Below are 22539 nucleotides of genomic sequence, written 5' to 3'. Positions count from 1 at the left end.
CAATTCTTCCACCCCTGAGACCTAATAGCTTGGGTTTCCCCTGGAGTAGGTTCAAACTTTCTGAATCTCTGTCATCGCTGTGGTTTGGCCCTCACTGCTTCACTGCCAAGCTGGAGCACAAGAGTCATTCATGAAAGAGTTGGGCAGCACAGGACATGTGTGTAGTCCCGTCCCATGGGGTACTTGCTTGCCTCCCCCATTGTCAACCTCTGTTACTGGAACTTTTATCACGGAAGAGTCAACATCCCAGAGCACTGCAAACTTGTGCTTTCTGGATCAAAGTTAACTCTGCTGGCAAAAATAAACCTTTTCAGGCCAACAAATATTGACCTAAAAATCAATGTACAGCAGTACAAATATTTGACCTGCTTTGCTTCTCTAGAATGTTAACTTGTTTTGCTCTTTCAGTCAGATCGGTAAAGTGACAGTATAAGGTTAAAAAACCCCTCTTATCTAGGAGATAAAAGTACAGTAGTAGTGATAATCATATTCATTCATTCAGTCGATCTATTTATCGAATCTATTTATTGAATCTATTTATTTGCTATTTTTTTAATGAGCTGTTCATCCCCTTGATTCTATTTATTGCTATTGTTCTTGTCTGTACGTCTCCCCCGATTAGACCGTAAGCCCGTCAAAGGACGGGGACCGTCTCTATCTGTTACCGATTCGCACATTCCAAGCGCTTAGTACAGTGTTCTGCACATAGTAAGCGCTCAATAAATACTATTGAATGAATGAATGAATGAATGAATGAATGAATGAATTCAATCACGCTTATTGAATGCTTACTGTGTGCAGAGCTCTGAACTAAGCACTTGGGAGAGTATAATACCACAATAAACAGACATATTCCCTGTCCACAATGAGCTTACAGTCTAGAGAGGGGGAAACAGACATCAATACACACTGTAAAATGACAGAGATGTACATAAGTGCTTAGCGCTGGGAAGGGGGAAGAGCAAAGAAAATAAGTCAAGGGAGGGAATGGGAAATAACAATGTTGGTATTTGTTAAGCGCTTACTATGTGCAGAGCACCGTTCTAAGCGCTGGGGTAGATACAGGGGAATCAGGTTGTCCCACGTGAGGCTCACAGTTAATCCCCATTTTACAGATGAGGTAACTGAGGCACAGAGAAGTGAAGTGACTTACCCACAGTCACCCAGCTGACGAGTGGCAGAGCCGGCATTCGAACCCATGACCTCTGACTCCCAAGCCCGGGCTCTTGCCACTGAGCCACAAATAAGAAAAGTGGGGCTTAGTCTGGGAAGACCTCTCCGCAGGATCCTTGGGGGGGTGAATAATTGTCCGTAGGTTTCGAGGAGGGAGGACAGCCCAGGACAGAGGCAGGACGTGGGCCAGGGATCAATGGCAAGAGAGGCTAGATCGAGGCACCGTGGAAAGGTTAGCACCAGAGGAGCGAAGTGCGTAGGCTGGGTTGTAGAAGGAGAGAAGCAATGTGAGGTAGGAGGGAGCAAGGTAATGGAGTGCTTTAAGGTCAACGGTGAGGAGTTGCTGTTTGCTATGGAGGTGGATGGGACTCATTAAGCGTTTACTCTGTGCAGATCACAGTACTAAGCACTGGGAAAGAATTTGCTGTAATGTGATTTAAATGACCTGTGTTCAGGGGAGACTATTTTGGAGAGGGAGGAATTTCTTGGATGTGTTTATCTTCCGCTGTTCCCATCGCATGTTAAAAATCTCTCTTTCATAAGCTTTAAAGATTTCAATTTTTCACAGTAGCCCTGCATATGAGCATTCGATTTCCCGGAATAGTGATAACCCCATAACACGGGACCCCTCCCAGTATGACACCTGGAGAGTTTCCAGTCCTCTACCAGTCTCGGCTACGGGAGGGATAGTGAAGCAGAGGCATACCCATTCCATTCCTAGCTTGGCCAGTGGCTCGCAAGTGGAAGGCAATCTGCTACAAGTCGAAACTCCCCCGTGGTGGTCAGCAGAGGCACGGGAAAGAGTCGAGGGCAGAAACTCAAGCTTCCCGCATGGAAGGAGGCATTGGTAAACCACTTCCATATTTTGACCAAGAATACTCTACGGATACACCACCAGAGCGACTGCAGAGGGAGGTGGGGTATCTGGGGAGAGATGTGTCCGTGGCATCTCTATGGGTCGGAGATGACTCGACAGCAGAAGACATGAAACGGGAGCGCTCGAAACTAGACAGGGAGGTAGGAGGCAGGGGGTAGAAGCTAAATGCTTGCTTTGTTTGAGCGTCATGGCCTTCGCTCACTAGAGACCACCAGCGGGAGGGGGGGTGGGCCTAGGGAGCGGTATGGCCTGGCTGAGACCCAAGAGGCTATTTTTGCAATTCAAGCGGCCAAACTATTTATTAAAGATCCTACGAGGCTCAAAGGCTGGCAATCTCACGCTCTCCAGCCTCTTTGGCCTTGGGCAATCAATCAATCAGTGCTAGAGAAGCAGCGTGGCTCAGTGGAAAGAGCACGGGGTTGGGAGTCAGAGGTCATGGGTTCGAATCCCCGCTCCGCCGCTCGTCAGCTGTGTGACTGCGAGCAAGACACTTAACTTCTCTGTGCCTCAGTTCCCTCATCTGTAAAATGGGGATTAAGACTGTGAGCCTCACGTGGGACAGCCTGATTACCCTGTATCTCCCCAGCGCTTAGAACAGTGCTCTGCACATAGTAAGCGCTTAACAAATACCAACATTATTATTATTATTTATTCAGCACTTACTGGGCACAGAGCCATTGGAAAAATACAACCGAGTTGACAGACATGATCTCTGCCCACAAGAAGCTTACAGTCTACAGTCTGGACAGCATGTGGGCTGGGAGACCAGAGGACCTGGGTGCTTACTGAGTGCAGAGCACTGTGCTGAGCACTTTACAAAACAAGGTGCTTACAGTCAACTGTCTGGAAAGCTGGTGGGCTGAGGGAACCGAGGATTTGAGCTCCCCCAAATTCCCCTACAGGGTTCCTTCCGTCAAGCACTTCATTTGCACGGAAAGTTTCTGGTTCTTGCGCAGGGGGAGGAAACAGTGGAGGGTGTATGAAATGGGTTCACTGCTTCTTTAGAAACACCATCTGCTGGGGTCCTGGACTTTTCATCCAGATTGTTGTTCCCCTGAACAAAGCAAGTCGTCCCTAGATGGTTCAGCTCAAGATAGCCTGAACTGTGTATTAGACACCTGTCAGGAGGAATAAGATTTTTCTGTAGTTGGGAGAGACAGATTGAGGAAGAGAGAGAGAGTTGTTTACCTCCCGCACCTCCTGTGGTGACAGAGATCTATTTTCTTATCTATTCAACAGCAGTAAAGGGAAGACGCAGGAGCAGCAACCACCTTGATAACACATGGCCACATTAAAACCAAGGTGCCCACAGAAACTACAAGCTCAAAGTTGAGGAGGCTGTTGGCAAGGGGTGAGGGTAGTGGGCTGGGGGAGGATGGAGGGAGGATTTAAGAAGGAAACAGGGGCAAAGAAATCTGAGGTGCTAGTATTACTAACAGGAATAGAAACCTATTTCCCAAGATGGAAGGGGCAGAAGGATTCATTCATTCATTCAATCATATTCATTGAGCTCTTACTGTGTGCAGAGCACTGTACTAAGCTCTTGGAAAGTACAGTTCAGCAATAAAGAGAGACAATCCCTGCCCGCAACGGGCTTACAGTCTAGAAGGGGGGAAACAGACATCAAAACAAGTAAACAGGCATCAGTAGCATCAATATAAATAAGTAGAGTTATAGATATAGATATATATATACACATCAAAACAAGTAGACATTAATATAAATAAATAGAATTATAGATATGTATATATATACACAAGTGTTGTGAGACAGGGAGGTGGGGTTAGAGCAAAGGGAGAGAGTGGGGGCAATGGGAGGGAAACTGAGGAAAAGCGGGGCTTAGTCTGAGACCGCCTCTTGGAGGAGGTGATCTTTCAATAGGGCTTTGAAGGGGGGAAGTGTGGTTGTTTGGCGAATTTGAGGAGGGAGGATGTTTCAGGCCAAAGGTAGGATGTGGGCCAGAGGTCGATGGCTGGAGAGGTGAGAACGAGGCACAGTGAGAAGGTGAGCACCAGAGGAGCGGAGTGTGCGGGCTGGGATGGAGAAGGAGAGAGGGAGGTGAGGTAAGAAGGGGCAGGTCATGGAGAGCTTTGAAGTCAATAACGAGGAGTTTTTGCTTGATTCCAAGGTTGATAGGCAACCACTGGAGACTTTTGGGGGGGGGGGGGGTGGCATGCCCAGAACGTTTCTGTAGAAAGATAATCTGGGCGGCAGAGTGAAGTATAGTCTGAAGAAGGGAGAGACAGGAGGTTGGGAGGTCAGAAAGAATTCTGATGCAGTAATATTTCTTAAGCGCTTACTAGGTGGCAAGCACTATAGATACAAGGTAATCAGGTTGTCCCACGTGGGGCTCACAGGCTTAATTGTCATTTTACTGATGAGATAACTGAGGCACAGAGAAGTTGTGGTTGGCCCAAGGTCACACAGCAGACAAGTGGCAGAACAAGGATTAGAACCCACATCCTCTTACTCCCAAGCCCACGCTCTTTCCACTTAGCCACACTGTTTCATGCCGACAATCCCCAGATAAACCGCCTACCTCATTCTGACAGACCACCTCTCTCCGCATCTTCAAAGCCTGATTAAAATCAAATCTCCTCCAAAAGGTCTTCCCAGACCAACCCATCCCCACCCTATCGGCCTTCCCTTCCGTCATCTACGAACTTGGGTCTGTAGCCCTTATCCATTTTGATATTCACCCTACCCCCAACCCCATAGCACTTCTATTCCTATCTCCACATTCTGCATCTTCCCCCTCTATATTTCATTTCAATATCTGTCTCCTCCACTGAACTGTAAGCTCCTTTTGAAAAGGATCTTGTCTACCAAATCTATTGTATTGCACTCTCCCAACTGCTTAATACAGTTCTCTGCACACAGTAAATGTTCAATAAATACCACTGATTGATCAGACAAGGGCTAGTAAAACGCTAATTTAAGGGAGTCTTGATTTGGGGTTTCCAAACACCTGAAAGTCTGAGACACCCAATGATAGTCCCTCTGGACTATAATCTCACTGTGGGCAGGGAATGTGTCTGTCATACTGTTTATGTTTCACTCTCCCAGGTGCTTAGTACAGTGCTCTGCACATCGAAAATGTTCAATAATTGCAATTGACTGACAAACCGATTGGCCTAACAGTGTGATGATAATGACTTGAAGAGATTGGGATTACAATGACTTGAAGAGATCGGAGGGCAGGAATCGGCTCCTCATATCAATCGTTTTTATTGAGTGTGCTGTGATCATTATGGTAAAGCACTTACTGTGTGCCAAGCATTGTTCTAAGCGCTGGGGTAGAAACAAGTTAATCAGGTCGGACACAGTCCTGGTCCCACATAGGGCTCGGAATGCTAATCCCCATTTTACAGACGAGGTAACTGAGGCCCAGAAAAGTGAAGTGACTTGCTCAAGGTCTCACAGCAGACATGCGGTGGGGCCTGGAATTGGAACCCAGGTCCTTATGACTCCCAGGCCCTTATTAAGGGCTAGGGAGTGTAGAACACAACAATATAACAGACACATTCTCTGCCCACACTGAGTTTAGATCCTTTTTTGGGTCTCAGCCTCTTGGCATGTTTTGTAAGGGGCTACAGGCTGGCCCACAGGGAACAGTGAAACGGGGAAGGGAGGAGGGGGTGGAAAAGGAGAGGGGCAAAGATTGCCACTCTGCTGGAAGGGGAGCCCTTCCAGCCGCAGCGGCTTCTTGTCCGGCTGTAAGCCGGCCACAGATAGTGATGTCTTCTCAAAGAGTCGGGCGGTTGTTACTCGCATCCGCAGCTGGAACAGAGTGAGGAAGGGGCAGCTCGCCACAAGCGAAGGTAAGCTTAGCTTAAGATCTCCCTGAAATGAGGCTCTGTGGCTTTCCTGGATGACCCCCAGGGCATATTTTGGCCACTGCTGTCACCCAGCCCCTCTCTGGATGGACAGGTTCCTCCAAATGACCTCTTTAAGGTGATCTTTTTTAAAATGTCCAGGAAATATTGGCAAAATTGAAAGTCCTGAGGTGGGGTCTTGGGAGTAACACAGCAAAGCAGCCTTAATAATCATTGCATTTACAAGTACTTATTATGTGCTAAGTACTGGGGTAGATATAAGATGATTAACCAGAGTTCACAAGCTATCTTATCCTCATTATACAGATGAGGAAACTGAGGCCCAGAAAGGATAAGTGACTTGACTGTGGTCACACAGCGGACCAAATCCGGGCCTCTTGACCCTCCCCGATCCCGTGCTCTCTCTACTAGGTCAATCTGCTTCAAGGAATGATGATCCCATCTCCAGATTATGCTCCACAAGCCCCTCTCATTTTTTTGCAGTGGGTCCAAATCAGATATTTCTGAGGGCAAGGGTCTTCTCTCTTGTGTGGTAGACTGTAAGTTCACTCATTCACTCACATTTATCGAGCGCGTGCTGTGTGCAGAACACTGTACTGTGCACTTGGTAGAGTACAAAATAACAAGAAACAGACATATTTCCTGCCCATGGTGAGTTTACAGTCTAGAGGATGAGCTGTGGGCAGGGATCATGTCTGCCAACTCGGTTGTACTGTTCTCTTCCGAGCACTTTTAATAGCTCTCGGCATGGAGTAAAGCACTCAATAAATATCGATGATGATGATAATGAAAACGATGATAATGACAGCTTTGGGAGCTCAAATTAGAGATCCCTCCATCACCCGACTGCAGGAAGTCTCTTCTTCCCAGGCTTAACTCTGATTGACCCCTTCAGAAGAAAAGCCTACAGGAGACACGGACCCCCCCAACTCCTCGGAAGGGTCGACCGGCTACACGTTCACTGCTTGGAACTGAGGGCGGCACTTTGGCGCTCCTCACAGTATTCACTGAGCTCATGCAACAGATACTTCTGGCTTTTTTTCCTATTTACCCCTTGCTTCTAGCTATCACAAACAGCAGATCTCACATCTGACCCAGAAAACAAGATCGTTGACAAACTGGATTTACCTTTCCTTGGCTGAAAAAGAATCATCGTTTCAACTGAGTGGGGACATATGTTTAGGTAAGAGGAAAAAATAGACCAGAAAACTATAGAGAGTAAAGACATTCAAAAGCTTTTGAATATTGTTCCCCAGGGAGGCGGTTCCTGGTTGGTTGATTTCCTCCAGCTCTGCCCCCTGTCCTGCTCCCGCCCAATTTTGGAGCATGGCGTGGCCATCTGACTGAGCTGTGCTGGTTGTGCTTGCGAGGTGGAGCCCAGGAGCGCTTAGTACAGTGCTAGGCACACAGTAAGCACTCAGTAAATATGATTGAATGATCCTAGCCAGGAGTGTTTCCATAGTGGCAGGGGGTGGGGGAGGAGAGGGGGGTTTCACCTTTCCTGGTGGGCACATGAATAATATCAACCGAGTGGGTGCAAGAAGAGAGGACGCTTTGCTTAACAGAGGCCTGAGAGTCAGAGGACCTAGTTACTGACCCTGACTCCTCTACATACTAGCTGTGTGACCTTGGCCAAGTCATTTCACTTCTCTGTGCCTCAATTTCCTCATCTGCAAAAATCAGGATTCGATATTTGTTCTCCCTCCTACTTAGACTGGGAACCTCATGTGGGACCTGATCATTCAGTATCTACCGCAGCATTTAGTACAGTGCTTGGCACAGATATCAGGCCAACTTTGTCCACCTCGAATGCATCCTTGCCTGCTAAACTCTGCCCTATCGTCTGTCCGGAAATATCATTTCTCCATCCTTATCGATTCCCATGCCCACTGCCCTCTCCAGACGTATAACCCCCTCCTCAAATCCCCGTCCCCTGGCCTTACCCCATTTCTTGCCACTAATGACCTGACCAAGTGCTTTACTGAGAAGAATAAAACCATCAAGCACAATCTCCCTAAACCTCCCCTGTTTCTCTCCAGTCCCTCCCTCCTCCTGTCCCTTCTTCAACACTCCCATACTTCCTAGCGGTATTTCAAGAGGAGAGTTCCTGCTTCCTCTCAAAATTCAATTCAATTCAATCATATTTATTAACTGCTTACTGTGTGCAGAACACTGTACTAAGTGCTTGGGAGAGTAAGTATAACAATAAACAAACACATTCCCTGCCCTTTGCTCCTGCTCTTCTTCTCTCCCTGATTGCCATCTTCAACTGTTTGCTCTCCAGTGCCTTACTTTCTTTTTGCTTTCAAACACACTCAGGACTCCCCTATCTTAAAAAACAAACCTCTCTTGACCCCCACAGTTCCCTCTAGCTATCACCCCATCTTCCTCCTACCATTCCTCTCCATACTCCTTGGGCAAATTTTCTATACCCACCGTCTCCACTTCCTGTCCTCTAATTCTCTCCTTGACCCCCTTCAATCTGGCTTCTGTCCTCTTCCCTCCAAAGAAGCTGCCCAGCGTGGCTCAGTGGAAAGAGCCTGGGCTTGGGAGTCAAATGTCATGGGTTTGAATTCCGGTTCTGCCCCTTGTCAGCTGTGTGACTGTGGGCAAGACACTTCACTTCTCTGTGCCTCAGTTACCTCATCTGGAAAATGGCGATTAAGACTGTGAGCCTCACGTGGGACGACCTGATTACCCTGTATCTACCCCAGCACTTAGAATAGTGCTCTGCACATAGTAAGCGCTTAACAAATACCAACATTATTATTATTATTATTATTAAAGGTCATTAGTGATCTCATCACCCTATTTATTTTGTTAATGAGATGTACATCACCTTGATTCTATTTATTTGCTATTGTTTTAATGAGATGTTCTTCCCCTTGATTCTATTGATTGCCATTGTTCTTGTCTGTCTTGTCTCCCCCCTATTAGATTGTAAGCCCATCAAAGGGCAGGGACTGACTCTATCTGTTACTGATTTGTCCATTCCAAGAGCTTAGTACAGTGTTCTGCACATTGTAAGCGCTCAATAAATACTACTGAATGAATGAAATCTCCTTCTTGCCAAATTCAGTGGTCTCTACTCTATCCTAATCCTCCTCAACCTCTCAGCTGCCTTCCGCACTGTCGACTGCCTCCTTCTCCTGGAAACGTTATCCACCCTTGGCTTCACTGACACTGTCCTCTCCACGTTCTCCTCCTATTTCTGTAGCCTCTCAATCTCAGTCTCTTGCGTGGGCTTCTCTTTTGACTCCCTCAAATTGATTCCCTCAAAATGATTCCTGAGGAATCCCTCGAGACTCAATTCTGGGTCCTCTTCTCGTCACCATCTACTCCCACTCATGGAGAACTCATTTTTGCTCCCATGGCTTCATCTACTATCTCTTCATGGATCATCTCCAAATCTACATCTCTCTCCTTTACTGCAGTTTCACTTTTCCTCCTGGCTTCAGGACATCTCTACCTGGCTGTCGTGCCACCATCTCAAAATTAACAGGTCCAAAACAGAACTCCTTGTCTTTCCTTCCAAACCCTACCCCCCATCGACTTTCCCATCAGTGTAGACAGCATCACCATATCAACTCATGGTAGCACGAAAAGCATGGCATAGTGGATAGAGCATGGGACTGGGAGTCAGAAGGTCATGGATTCTAATCCTGACTCCACCAATTGTCTGCTCTGTGACTTTGGGCAAGTCACTTCACTTTTCTGGGCCTCAGTTCCCTCATCTGTAAAATGGGGACTGAGACTGTGAGCCTCATGTGGGACAGGGACTGTGTCCCACCTCATTTGCTTGTATCCACCTTAGCGCTTAGTACAGTGCCTGGGACATGGTAAGCTCTTAACAGATACCACAGTTATCATTATCATTATTATTATTACCCCCATCTCACGAGCCCATAACCTTGGTCTTATCCTTGAATACCTTTCTCATCCAATCCACATATTCAATCTATCACTAAATCCTGTCAGTTCAACTTTCACAATATCACTAAAATCCACCCTTTCTTGTCTATCCAAACTGTTACCACATTAATCCAAGCACTCATCCTATTCCCTCTTGTTACTGCATCATCCTACTTGCTGACCTCCCTGACTCTTGTCTCTCCCCATGCCAATCCATACTTCGCTCTGCTGCCCAGATCATTTTTCTTTGAAATCATTCATTCCACCTCTCTCTACTCCTCGAGAACTCGCATTGGCTGCCCATTCACCTCAGCATCAAACGGGAACTCCTTACCATCGGCTTTAAAACACTCAATCGTCTTGCCCCGTCCTACCTTACCTCCATGATTTACTACTACAGCCCAGCCCACACATTTTGCTTCTCTAATGCCAACTGCACCGTGTCTCAATCTCGCCTATCTCACCACCTAACTCTTGTCCACATTTTGCAACTGGCCTGACCCACCCTCCCTCTTCAGAAGATCACTCTCCCCATCTCCAAGGTCCTATTAGAAACACATCTCCTCCAAGAGGCCTTCCCCAACTGAGCCCTCATTTCCTCTTCTCCCACTCCCTCTGTGTCACCCTTGCACTCATATTTGCACCATTTACTCACCTCGCTCTTGGCCCCACAGCATGAAGGTACTTATCCATAATTTATTTACTTATATGAATGTCTGTCTCCCCCTTTAGACTGTAAGCTCACTGTGGGCTGGAAACACATCTACCGATTCTGTTATATTATATTCTCCCAAGTGCTTAGTAAAGAGTTCTGAGTTCTGGAGTTGAACAGCAGCTGGAGTTCAGTCCCCTTCCCCTGCCCTCCATTCCCTGCCACCCCAAGAGCTTCCTTCCTCTCCTGCTCCCCAGAGCTCAACCCAACAGCAAAAGGATCCAGGCTCCGACATCCTGCACTCTGGAGTCTGTTGGAGACCAGATTCCAGCGCCTCTCCTCCAGCCAGCACTCGGCCTTGGACCGGAGCTATGGGGTGACAACAAACCAAGGATGGTAGCCCAGGTCTTCCCCACCTCTGACGGTGGCGACCAGTGGTTGGCTTTTAGAATGGGTCGACGGCCCAGCAGCCAATGGGGGCCATGGAGGATTTTCGTGGGCATCGCTGCTTAAATGGGAGAGAAAGCATACATAGGCCAAAGCTACAAAAGGCCAGATTATATAGGCAATATGTGCTCAGATTATACAGGCAATAATATTATATAGGCAACACGTGCTCAGAGCCTGGACCCACAGACAAGTGCTGGGACTTCCTGGGAGGAAGTGTAAATAAAGGGATTTAGATTCTAATGAGCTGCTGTTCCGGTGTTTCCAAATCTCCACACCCCGGGGATTGGTAGCACATATGTTCTCAGGGTTTGTTGTGGGAAAATCCAATTAAAGAAAAGAAATGCTGTATCAAAATGCAATAACTTTTCATTTTGTCTCGTCAAGAAAATTGACTTCCATAGAACTATATATTAATCCCACTTTACTGGTATGCACGTTACTGAGGATAAAAAACTTGGAGGATTGAAAGCAATGAAGATCTATCTCCTAAGCAGGTGAAGGGATAACAATTTGTCTGCTCAGTCTCCCTTGGAGATTAGAAACCAAAACCCAGAGGAAGGCCATATGACTGACATATCAACACTTCCCCTGCTATGAAAAAGAAAATGAATGTTGGTATTGTTACTCTCCCAAGTGCTTAGTACAATGTGCCGGCTTGGCCACTTGTCAGCTGTGTGACTTTGGGCAAGTCACTTAACTTCTCGGTGCCTCAGTTACCTCATCTGTAAAATGGGGATGAAGACTGTGAGCCCCACGTGGGACAACCTGATTCCCCTGTGTCTACCCCAGCGCTGAGAACAGTGCTCGGCACATAGTAAGCGCTTAACAAATACCAACATTATTATTATTATGTGCTGCACATTATGAGTACCCAATAAGCTGTAAGCTTGTCTCTAGACTGTATGCTCATTGTGGGCAGGGAATGTGTCATTTATTGCTTTATTGTACTCTCCCAAGTGCTTAGTACAGTGCTCTGCACACAGTAAGTGCTCAATAAATATGATTGAAACAATGAATGAATGAATAAATGCCACTGATGATGGTGAAATTTTGTCTGACACTATGCACACAGCACATGGAACCATGAATTAATAAAAATTCAAATAACAGCGTAACACAATAATCATCAACAGACAGTGCAAAAATAACTTCTAAACCCTCTAAATCTGGAAAAATATGGGCAATATCAAAGGTGAGGACGTCCTGGGGAACCCTCCGTGAGGATGGAAGGAAAAAGAATCCTGCAAGCATCCAAATTTCCAGGTCCAGAAAGTACCATCGTGAGATTGAAATGCATCCAAAAAGCAAGCAAAAACACTCTCCTCCTAATCACTGTTACATATGATAAGACTGCATTCCAACGGAACGCCCGCTACGGCTCTTCACGGTCATGGCAGAGGGAAGGAAAATAAGGTGGGATTGGAATGAAGGGGGTCCTCTCAGTGAAAACACAAATATACAGAAAGTGATAGTAAAGGATGAAAATTCTTCCCGATTCACCATTGATCAATGGAGACATGTACCATTGCCATGAGGCCATTTTAGAGTGAAAAATTATTAAAACACTTTCAACGAGTGTTTCTCCCCTCAAAGCTCTATGAGTTGGGGAAGATGGCGGGCCATTGGCCCCAGAAGAGGCCTTGAGGCATCTGTGGAACAGTCAACCCTGGGTGTGACCTCGGCTCTGACTGAGGCAACTGGATTTGGGCTTACTTGGGAAGGAGACTCTCGGGCCTGTGCAGTTCCCCATGAACTACTGGGAACGAGGCCCATTTGAGCTCCTCCATTTGACTATAATGACGATGATGATTATGTGTTAAGTGCTTATTAAGAACCAGGCACTGTACTAAGCACTGGGGTAGATACAAGAGAATCAGGTTGGACATAGTTCCTGTCCCATATGGGGCTCTCGGTCATAATCCCCATTTTATAGATGAGGTAACTGAGGGCGAGAGAAGTGAAGTGACTTGCCCATGGTCACACAACAGGCCAGTGGCGGAGCAGGAATTAGAACCCAGATCCTTCTGACTCAATTAGAACCCAGATCCTTCTGACTCTGAGGCCTGTGCTCTATCCACTAGGTCATTTGATTAGACTGTGAGCCCCTCATTGGGGAGGGATTGTCTCTATCTGTTGCCTAATTGTCCATTCCAAGCACTTAGTACAGTGCTCTGCACATAGTAAGCGCTCAATAAATACTATTGAATGAATGAATGAAGCAGGAACTGTATCTTCTGCTTTTATTGTAGGCTCCCAGAGGCTAATATGGTGTTCTACATCCAGGAAGGGTTTGATAAATACTGATGAGGAATCAAATTTTGGGTCTAGAAGCAGGAATTTTTTTATTCTATTGATTTTATTAATGATGTGCATATATCTATAATTCTATTTATTTATATTGATGTTATTGATGCCTGTCAACTTGTGTTTTGTTTTGTTGTCTGTCTCCCCCCTTCTAGATTGTGAGCCCATTGTTGGGTAGGGATTGTCTCTGTTACCGAATTGTACTTTCCAAACTCTTAGCACAGTGCTCTGCACACAGTAAGCGCTCAGTAAATGTGATTGAATGAATGAATGAATTATCCCTAGAAATAGCTAACCACTAGAGCTTCTCCAACAAGCGCATTGCCTACATCCAGACTTTTGGAAAGCATTCCTTATCTCATTCATCCCTGATATCGCTCGAGTCCCACCACCTTCTGCAGAAGATAAGGGATCCAACTGATCTGGCCACCTATTTCCTCACAAAAATCAACACAATCAGGTCTGAGGTCCCCAAAGTCACCCCTCCGCCTCTCCCCTCCCGCCCACCAACCCTCTCCCCTACTTTCCCATCCTTCCCTGCAGTATCCTCAGAAGACATCTCCTCCCTCCTCGCAAGTGCCACCCCCTCCACCTGCGCCTCGGACCCCATTCCCTCTCACCTTATTAGAACCATCGCCCCTGCCCTCCTCCCTTCCTTAACTTCTATTTTTAACCACTCAATCTCCAATGGCTCCTTCCCCTCTCCCTTCAAACATGCCCACGTCTCCCCCATCCTAAAAAAACCCGCTCTCGACCCCACTTCCCCCTCCAGTTATCGCCCTATCTCCCTACTACCCTTCCTTTCCAAAATCCTAGAACGAGTCGTCTACAATCGCTGCTTAGAATTCCTTAACTCCCATTCTCTCCCAGACCCCCTCCGATCTGACTTCTGTCCCCTCCACTCTACCGAGACTGCTCTCTCTAAGGTCACCCATGACCTCCTTCTTGCCAAATCCAATGGCTCCTACTCCATTCTAATCCTCCTTGACCTCTCTGCTGCCTGTGACACCGTCGACCGTCCCCTCCTCCTCCATACCTTATCTCACCTCGGCTTCACGGACTCCGTCCTCTCCCGGTTCTCCTCTCGCCTCTCCGGCCGGTCGTTCTCGGTCTCCTTCGCCGGCGCCTCCTCCCCCTCCCATCCTTTAACCGTCAGAGTTCCTCAAGGGTCAGTTCTCGGCCCTCTTCCGTTCTCCATTTACACTCACTCCCTCGGTGAACTCATCCGCTCTCACGGCTTCGACTACCGTCTCTACGCAGATGACACGCGGATCTACATCTCCGCCCCCGTCCTCTCCCCCTCCCTTCGGGCTCGCATCTCCTCCCACCTCCGGGACGTCTCCACCTGGATGTCGGCCCGCCACCTGAAACTCAACATGAGCGAGACTGAGCTCCTCATCTTCCCTCCCGAACCCGGTCCTCTCCCAGACTTCCCTATCACCGTGGATGGCATGACCATCCTTCCCGTCTCTCGGGCCCGCGATCTCGGTGTCATCTTTGACTCGTCTCTCTCGTTCACCCCACGCGTCCTATCCGTTACCGAGACCTGCCGGTTTCACCTCTACGATATCGCCGAGATCCGCCCTTTCCTCTCCACCCAGACGGCTACCTTACTGCTACGGGCTCTCGTTATATCCCGGCTAGACTACTGTGTCGGCCTTCTCTCTGACCTCCCTTCCTCCTCTCTCGCCCCGCTCCGGTCTATTCTTCACTCCGCTGTCCGGCTCATCTTCCCACAGAAACGATCTGGGCCCGTCACTCCCCTTCTTAAACAACTCCAGTGGTTGCCCATCGACCTCCGCTCCAAACAAAAACTCCTCACTCTAGGCTTCGAGGCTCTCCGTCACCTCGCCCCTTCCTACCTCTCCTCCCTTCTCTCTTTCTACCGCCCACCCCGCACGCTCCGCTCCCCCGCCGCCCACCTCCTCACCGTCCCTCGGTCTCGCCCATCCCGCCGTCGACCCCCGGGCCGCGTCCTCCCGCGGTCCCGGAACGCCCTCCCTCCTCACCTCCGCCAAACTGATTCTCTTTCTCTCTTCAAAACCCTACTTAAAACTCACCTCCTCCGAGAGGCCTTCCCAGACTGAGCTCCTCTTCTCCCTCTACTCCCTCTGCCACCCCCCCTTCACCTCTCTGCAGCTTAACCCTCTTTTCCCCCCATCTCCCTCTGCTCCTCCCCCTCTCCCTTCCCGTCCTCTCGGCACTGTACTCGTCCGCTCGACTGTATATATTTTCATTACCCTATTTATTTTGTTAATGAAATGTACATCGCCTCGATTCTATTTAGTCGCCATCGGTTTTTACGAGATGTTCTTCCCCTCGACTCTATTTATCGCCATCGTTCTCGTCCGTCCGTCTCCCCCGATTAGACCGTGAGCCCGTCAAACGGCAGGGACCGTCTCTATCTGTTGCCGACTTGTTCATTCCAAGCGCTTAATACAGTGCTCTGCACATAGTAAGCGCTCAATAAATACTATTGAATGAATGAATAAATGAATGAATGAATGAAAGTCTTCTCAAGACAGGTAGAATCACAGTCCGAGGCCCATTACCCCCAGCTGCCTGGATAAATGCCTCTGTGGGAAATTATGGATGGGTTGGAGCAGAACTGTCATTTTTCCCAACTTGAAAAAAGGAAAGGCGGTTATAAATGAACTTCGCTTATCCATTATCCGCACACACTTCGTAATGATGAGCTACCATGGATATTACCAGGTAGCTGTTCGGACCTCTTAGACTCAACCTACCCCGTCGGGGTTGTTAGCGACAACACCGCCGGTATTCCGCAGGTCTGAGCGGCACGCTCGGCCCCTCCCCAGAAGCGGTTAAAAAGCAGCACTCTAGCACCCACAGAGAGTGTATATAATCCCCCTTCCCTGTATTCTCTTTAGCTCAAAATGCACCTAGACCAAACCCCAGCACAGGCAGCAGAGAGAACTGAAAAACTGGAAAAACCGAGAACTCAATATTTTTTACCTACAGGTAACAGCTACGCGTTTACGATACATAATCAAGAGTGGTGGCTAGACTCATTTGCCTAATAGACATCACAACGAAACTTGAATGGAAGAGGTCCGTCACGATCAACTTTAAATGTTCTGACGGGAGTTTTGTTCCCAAGCTCACGCCGATAATGAGAACGTGCAACAGATCAATCAGTCCATCAATCATATTTATTGAGCGCTTAGTGGATGCACAGCACTCTTCTAAGCGCTTGGGAGAGTACAATATAACAACGTAACAGATTTGGTAGAAACATTACCTGCCCACAATGAGCTTAGAGTTGACTGCAGGAGACAGACATTAAAATAAAGTATGGATATGTACATAAGCGCGGTGAGACTGAGGGAGGGGTGAATAAAGGGTGCAAATCCAAGTGCTAGAGCGATGCAGAAGGGATTGGGAGAGGAGGAAATAAGAGCTTAGTCAGGAAGTCCTCTTGGAGTTGTAACTTCAATAAGGCTTTGAGGGTGGGGAGAGAGTTTATACGTCGGATAGGAAGAGGAAGGGCTTTCCAGGCCGGAGGAAGGACGTGGGTGAGAGGTTGGTGACGAGATGGACAGGATCGAGTTACAGTGAGTTGGCATTAGAGAAGTGAAGCGTGTGGGCAGGGATGTTGGAGGAGAGCAGCAACCGTGAGATGGGATGGGGCGAGGTGATTGAGTGCTTTAAAGTCGATGGTAAGGAGTTTCTGTTTGATGGATACAGTATTAATTGAATCAAGCTAATGAAGGTCTATCTATTCTCAGAGAGTTTAGCCCCCATTAAAATACCACTAAAATGTCCCTTTCTTCTCTCTGAAAAACAAAATGTAGTTTGGGTCAATGTTTGGTGAAGTTTAGAATCTGTTTGTGTTCCACTGAGTTTCACTGACTGTACCAAAATCAGATTAAAATCAGATATGTAGATACCCAGCATACTGGGAAATGAGAAGTTCTGGTTAGTTAAAAGTTTTAGTTAACTATGGGGTCAGGGCTGAAAAGTCAGAGTTGTGCAGTGTATCAAATCACTATGTGCATAGATCACACAAAGGACCAGTGAGAATTGCATAATTATCAATTACTAAATTTTCATAGACCTTCTGAAAGCATTTGATACCAACAGTAGATCTGTATTCTGGAAATGATTTAGCAAATTTGGGTGCCCTAAAAAGTTAATCTGATTCGGCGACTATTCAAGACAGCGTGAATGGAGAAGCAGCATGGCCTGGTGGAAAGAACACAGGCTTGGGAATCAGAAGACCCGGGCTCTAATCCCAGCTCTGCCGATCGCTTGCTGTGTAACCTTGGGGAGGTAAGTTAAGTTCTCTGTGCCTCAACTACCTCTCATCTGTAAAATGAGGATGGAATCCTCCTCCGTCTCCAACTTGGATTGTGAGCCCCATGTGGGACAGCCCCAGATAAACTTGCAATGTGAGCCCGCCACTGGGGAGGGATTGTCTCTATCTGTTGCCGAATTGTACATTCCAAGCTCTTCGTCCAGTGCTCTGCACATAGTAAGTGCTCAATAAATACTATTGACTGAAATGAATGACACAGAGTAAGTGCTTAAAAAAGGCCGTGAAAAAGCACGGTTTCCCAGAAAGGGCCAGGGGAGCCCTGTTTGATCCACTCTTCGCTGCCAAATTGCCAGTAAAGTTGGGTTTCCTTTTTTTCAGGTTCTGATCAATTTATCCTACATGGGCATGCTGCAAGATTCAACAAGAGATCTGGATTCAGGTATTAGAATAAACTTCTGCACATCACTGGGAAACATGAAACTCAACAGACTTCAACTGTCATCCAAAGTCCTAGAGATGGCCGTTCAACTATCACTGTGTGTGGGTTACTGCTTCTGAGAAGCACACATCCAAAAAGACCTGCAGAAACAGCCTGGCCTAGAGGAAAGAGCAGGGGTCTGGGAATCAGAGGACTTGGGTTCTAATAACCGCTCTGCGGCTCAGTGGAAAGAGCCTGGGCTTCGGAGTCTGAGGTCATGAGTTCGACTCCCGGCTCTGCCACTTGTCAGCTGTGTGACTGCGGGCAAGTCACTTCACTTCACTTCTCTATGCCTCAGTTATCTTGTCTGTAAAATGGGGATTAACTGTGAGCCTCACGTGGGACAACCTGATTACCTTGTATCTACCCCAGCGCTTAGAAAAGTGCTCCGCACATAGCGTTTAACAAATACCAATATTATTATTACCTTGGACAAGTCACTTAACCTCTCTGTGCCTAGGTTCCCTCAACTGTAAAATGGGTATTAAATTCCTGTTCTCCTTCCTACTTAGACTGGAGTCCCATACGGGACAGGGACTGTGTGTGACCTAATTAACTCGTACCTACCCCAGAGTTTAGAACAGTGCTTGACACATAAAAGCGCTTAATTAGTATCTTAAAAAAGGATTGTAAGCCACTTCACCTAATCAGCCAGATTCATTTATTCACTGATTCATTTATTCATTCAGTCGTATTTATTGAGCACTTACTGTGTGGAAAGTACTGTACTAAGCTCTTGGGAGAGTACCAAATAATAATAAATGGACACGTTCCGGCCCACAACAAGCTTACAGCCAAGTGGGGGAGACAGACATTAATATAAACAAATAAATTACATAAGTGCTGTGCTGCAGGGAGGGGGGAATGAATAAAAGGAGCAAGTCAGGGCCATGCAGAAGGGAGTGGGAGAACAGGGAAGGAGAGCTTAGGGAAGGCCTCTCGAAGGATTTGTGTCTTCAGTAAGGCTTTGAAGGTTGGGGGAGAGTAATGGTCAAAGAAAGTCAAGGTAATTAATCAACCTGCACTAGGAAAGCCATACACACAACCAAAATTGTATATTGGCAACACAGAGGTAACAGAATTATGTTACCTAGGCAGCACACCAACTAATCACACTATAATAGACAAGGAAATAGAATCAAGAAGGCCAGCATGTTCTGCGGGAAAACAGCACTGATGGCAGTGTGGGTTGGGGTTCCAGACCAAATTAAATGTCCACACGGTTGTAGTGTTGTCTAATTTCTCAGCAGCTGCGAAAGCACCCTGGCATCACATCTGACTCCTTGAACAGTTCATTCATTCTGTTATTCAATCGTACTTATTGAGCGCTTACCGTGTGCAGAGCACTGTACTAAGAGCTGGAAGAGTACAATACAACAATTAACAGACACACTCCCTGCCCACAATGACCTTACAGACTAGAGGGGACACAGCTCCATCTGTGTCATCTGTAGACCAGCTTCGGTATCAAAGGTGAAGGCCAGATCACGAACAATGAAGTTCTGAAATGGAGTCAGTCTCCTAGTAATAATAATAATAATGGCATTTGTAAGCGCTTACTATATACAGAGCACTGTTCTAAGCGCTGGGGTAGATACAGGGTAATCAAATTGTCCCACGTGAGGCTCACAGTTAATCCCCATTTTCCAGATGAGGTAACTGAGGCACAGAGAAGTGAAGTGACCTGCCCACAGTCAAGACCAGCTGACAAGTGGCAGAGCCGGGATTCTTTCCACTGAGCCACGCTGCTTCCCTCAACCCTACTACGCTGGGTGGGACAGGAGAGGAGAATTTCAGCAGCACATCCAAGCAACTACCTGCTTTTGGAGAGCTGAAGTTGGGAAACCAAATGCAAATGCCAATAAGACAGAAGAAATGGTTTAGGGACACAGTAAAACACGGTAAAACGAAGTCCCCCTCTCAGGGTCACATCTGGAGAGTTCCCAGTACTCTACCACTCTCGACTACAAGAGGGAGAGTCAGGCAGAGGTATATCCATGTCATTCCTAGCTTGGGCAGTGGCTAAAGAGTGGAAGGCAATCTGTTACAAGTCAAAACTCACCTGTGCCGGGCAGCAGCAGCGCGGGAGAGAATCGGGGCGAAGACTCAAATTTACTACACGGAAGGAGGCAATGTAAACCACTTCCATATTTTTACCAAGAATACTCTCTGGATACACTACCGGAACGATTGCAGGTGGAGGTGGGGTGTTTTGGGAGAGATGTGTCCATGGCATCTCTATGTGTCAGAGACGACGCGCCGGCATAAGACAAGACAAAACGAAGTCTCAGATAACTTGCATCCTAGCTGAAATCTGGGATTCTATAACAGGATAAATCAGCATGGTGCACCGCTACTGAGAAAGGCAAATGGCTCTATTTGAGCAAATGCTTCAGAAGAGATAAGAGGAAGGGAGGTGAGAGAGAGAGGAGTGACACACTCTGCAAATAGCAAACATGACAACACAACAAGAGGCAGTGCTTTTGTGTATACAATGTGGCCAGGAGTGGGAGTCCCACATTGGCCTCGTCACTGAGCTTTACTCTCAGCAGTGTCTTCTTCAAATATTAAGGAGACAGACAGACACACTCAATCATTCATTCCAACATATTTTTTGAGCGCTAACTCTGCACCGAACACTGTATTAAGCACTTGGAAAGTAAAATTCAGCAATAGAGACAATACACACACATATGTGAAGATAACCCCTTCAAGAATCCTATTGATTGACTCCTGCCTGTACTTAACTTAGGTTTAGGCACAGTCAATTCTTCTATAACACATATTTTCATAAAAATAATAATAATAGTATTTGTTAAGCACCTACTATGTGCCAAGCCCTGTACTAAGTGCTGGGGTAGATACAAATTAATCCCACCTGGGGTTCCAAGTACAAGTAGGAGGGAGAACAGATATTGAATCCCCATTTTGCAGATGAGGAAATTGAGGCAATGAGAAGCTAAGTGACTCACCCAAGATGACACAACATGTATATTCAATAGTATTTATTGAGTGCTTACTATGTGCAGAGCACTGTACTAAGCGCTTAATGATGCAGCCAGTATCAGAACCCAGGTCTTCTGACTCCAAACTCCATACTCTTTCCACTGATCATCTTAGGTAGAATGTGGTGGCAGAATTAGGGAATGTGTTTCTGACAATGCTCAGCTGTCTGGCTATGATCAGACTGTCAGTCGTATTATTGAGTGCTTACTTTGTGAACAGCAGAGTACTAAGCCTTTGGGAGAGTATAGTATAACAATAAACAAATTCCCTGCCCACAACGGGCTTACAATCTAGAGGGGAAATGTGGTCTTAGAGGAAGCTATGCACAGTCGTGACTTCCGAAATGGAGTGTTAGAAGGATCCTTAACACAGGTTTCCTCCAAGACACAGCCCCCATGCAATAGGAGAACTAATTGTACTTGGCAGAGAGGTAGTCCCAGAAATCCCCCATCTCACCACCATCTGGGGAGGGAGAAATGTTTGCTGATCAGAGGAGCTGAGTTTGTTCCCTAGCTACCCTGCCACTACACGAAACAGTCCTCCATGAGCTCCTCAGCAGAGTCATCGCAAAAAAATCCCAGAAGAACCGCAAAGTACTTGACTTTACCAGCTTCCTCCATAGCCCTGGAGATGGGCTCAGACATATTCAGATGGGTGGAAATTTCTCCTGCTGGGTGCAATTAAATCCCAAGAGATTAGTTAGACATCATAGTTCTCAGAGTGAAAGCGATACAATCATTCAGACGTATTTATCGACCCCCTATTTTTTGCAGAGCACAGTGCTGAGCACTTGGGACAGTATAATATAACAGAGTTAGTAGGCAGGTTCCCTGACCATAACAATCTTACAAACTAGAGGGGGAGATAGACATTAATATAATTAAATGAATTACGGATATGCACTTACGTGCATTCGGGCTGAGGGAGGGGTGAATAAAAGGTGCAAATCCAAGTGCGAGGGTGACACCGAAGGGGGCGGGAGAAGAGGAAATAAGGTCTCAGATGGGGAAGGCCTCTTGGAGGATATGTTCTTTTAATAAGGCTTTGAAGATGGGGAGAGTCAACGTCGGTCAGATATGAAGAGGGAGGGCATTCCAGACCAGAGGCAGGACGTGGGTGAGGGGTCAGCGGCGAGATTGATGAGATCGAGGGACAGTGACTAAGCTGACATTAGAGGAGTGAAGTGTGTAGGCTGGGCTGTAGTAGGAAATCAGGGAGGTAAAGATAGGAGAGGGCAAGGTAATTGAGTGCCTTAAAGCCGACGGTAAAAAGCTGCAGGGGATGGGCAGCCACTGGAGGTTATTGAGGAGTGCGGAAACATGGACTGAATGGTTTTGTAGAAAAATGATCTGGGCAGCAGAGTGAAATATGGACTGGACTGGGGAGAGACAGGAGGCAGGGAGGTCAGCAAAGAGGATGATGAGGTAGTCAAAGTAGGATAGGACAACTGCTTGGATCAATATGGTAGAAGTTTGGATGGAGAGGAGAGCGTGGATTTTAGTGATATTGTGAAGACAGAACTGACAGGATTTGGTGACAGATTGAATATATGGGTTGAATGAGAGAGATGAT

The 22539-nt window shown here is 47.0% G+C and overlaps 1 protein-coding gene and 1 non-coding gene across 5 annotated transcripts in view; one reads left to right on the top strand and one right to left on the bottom strand.

Annotated features, from left to right (window-relative positions):
- Positions 1-22539, bottom strand: part of CPQ (carboxypeptidase Q) — a 419427-nt gene that overhangs the window by 275025 nt on the left and 121863 nt on the right. The window lies entirely within an intron of this gene.
- LOC114811735 lies at positions 1799-1936 on the top strand. The gene has a single exon (XR_003759431.1). It is a non-coding gene; the product is annotated as a small nucleolar RNA SNORA7 (small nucleolar RNA).

This window comes from Ornithorhynchus anatinus, chromosome 4, assembly GCF_004115215.2.
Source record: "Ornithorhynchus anatinus isolate Pmale09 chromosome 4, mOrnAna1.pri.v4, whole genome shotgun sequence".
Lineage (NCBI taxonomy): Eukaryota > Metazoa > Chordata > Mammalia > Monotremata > Ornithorhynchidae > Ornithorhynchus > Ornithorhynchus anatinus.
This window is presented reverse-complemented; position numbering and strand designations above follow the sequence as displayed.